Source organism: Otolemur garnettii, unplaced genomic scaffold (assembly GCF_000181295.1).
Source record: "Otolemur garnettii isolate 467f Iridium unplaced genomic scaffold, OtoGar3 scaffold00087, whole genome shotgun sequence".
NCBI classification, from domain to species: domain Eukaryota; kingdom Metazoa; phylum Chordata; class Mammalia; order Primates; family Galagidae; genus Otolemur; species Otolemur garnettii.
In genome coordinates, this window is record NW_003852482.1 from 7,571,286 (window position 1) to 7,573,275 (window position 1,990).

The following is a 1,990-nucleotide window of genomic DNA, read 5'->3' on the forward strand; positions in this document are numbered from 1 at the left end:
ATGGATCCTGGAGAATGATAGCAGATTATCGCAAATTTAACCAGGTGGTGACTCCAATGGCAGTGTGGTGCCAGCTGTGGTTTCCGTGCTTGAGCAAATGTACACATCCCCTGGTGCCAGCAGTGCACCCTCGGTGCCCGCCTCAAGCCCCAGTGCTGTGTAGTGTTCGGTTTGAGGCTCCTGACAACCTTTATCTCCCTCAAGGTGTCACGCTGGCCCGTTACGCTGATGACATCATGCTGGCTGACCTAGTGAGCCAGAAGTAGCCCCTACTCCGGACTCACTGGTAAGATATGTGTGTCATAGTCAGAAATAAGTGTGATTAGGATTGAGAGGCCTGATGCCTTAGTGGCGTCTCGGGGGGCCCAGTGGTGTGGGGCAGGGCAGGATATTCCTGCTGAGGTGAGGAATGAGCTACTGCAGCTGACTTCTCCACGGCCACTTCCTGGGCCTCCCTGGACTGCGGAGGCAGCATCTTCCCCACTTGGGTGCATTCCTCCAGGCTGTTTACCAAGTGATTGGAAAAGCTGCTAGGGTGGGGACAGGGACTTAGTAAGACCAAGACTTAACCACAGGCCCCCAAGTTACTGTGTGACCTAAGCTGTCCACCATGAATGAGGTGCTGTCTGACCCACTGAGCGCACAGGTGGGCCTGCACAGCCCACCCAAGCATCAGGCAGATGCCCTGGAGACCTGGCCGGGCCAAGTAGGCCCTTAAGGCACAAGTAGGTTACACGAAGTGGCCCAGTGCCCCTGGTCCCCACTCCTGCCATGCTGCCTTCTCTGCTCCAGCCTGCACCGTGGCCTCCTGTGTCCTACCATTGGGTGACAGAGGAAGACAAGACAGCCTGGTTTACAGCTGGTTCTGAATGGTGCACAGGCACCATCTGAGAGTGAATAGCGGCGGCCCTGCCGCCGTCTGGGACAACCCTGAGGACAGTGCTGAAGGGAAACCCTCCCGTGGTCAGCACTTGGAGCCGGGTACCTGGTTGTGCAGTTTGGGTGGAAGGAGAAAGGGCCAGATGTGCAATTGTTTCCTGATTGATTGGCTGTGGCCAATGGTTTGGCTGCTTCATCAGGGACTTGGAAGGAACATGATTGGAAAATTGGCAAAAAAGCAGTGGCCCCATTTGGGAAAGAGGAATGTAGATGGACCTCCCTGAATGGGGAAAAAAGGAGTGGGGGAGACATTTGTGTGCCAAAGGGTGATGTTAGCAGAGGGGGATTTTAATGATCAAGTGGACGAGATAATTTGTCCTGTGGATGCCAGTCAGCCTCTTTTTCCAGCCACCCCTGTCCTTGTTCAATGGAGTCAGGAGCAAAGTGGCCTTGGTGGCAGGGAAGGAGCTTAAGCTTGCACTTTAGGGAACATGGGCTCCCACTCACCAAGGTCAGCCTGATTATGGCCATTGCTGAATGCCCAGTCTAATAGCAACAGAGACCAACACTGAACCCCAGTGTGGCACCGTTCCCCAGGGTGATCAGCCAGCTCCTTGGTGGCAGGTGGATTGCCCTGGACTGCTACCTTCATGGACAGGATGGCATGTTGCCCTCCTGGAATGGGTCCTTGCTCCGGATACATAGTTGCCATTCCAGAATGCAGTGCCTCTGCCAGAACTGCCACCTGAGGGCTTACAGATGCCTTACCTCCATGGTGTGTCCCACACTGCACTGCTCTGACCGTGGAACTCACGTGACAGCACAAGAAGCTCGGCAGTGGGCTGTGCTCATGGGATTCACGGTCTGACCGTCCCCCACCCTCCTGAGGCAGCTGGCTTGGTAGAACGGTGGAAGGGCATTTTGAGGACTCAGTTACAGCACCAGGTTCAGGGACAGCATGAAGTTCTCAGAAGGCTGCAATACCCTGAAAATCAGCATCAATGTAAGGTGCCCTCTCCAACAGCCAGATTCCAGGCCGGAAATCAAGGCTGGGAGCAGAGTGGCACCGTCTCCACTACCTCCAGTGACCCCTGGCAGAATTTTGCTTCCT

At 55.2% G+C, this 1,990-nt stretch overlaps 1 protein-coding gene across 1 annotated transcript in view; it reads left to right on the top strand.

Moving 5' to 3' along the window:
* The first annotated feature begins 211 nt into the window (after window positions 1–211).
* Window positions 212–1,990, top strand: part of PTGES (prostaglandin E synthase) — a 27,239-nt gene continuing 25,460 nt past the window's right edge. Inside the window, exon 1 of the mRNA XM_003794903.3 lies at window positions 212–286. The gene's annotated coding sequence lies outside the window, so the exon portion shown is untranslated. The remainder of the gene's footprint in view (window positions 287–1,990) is intronic.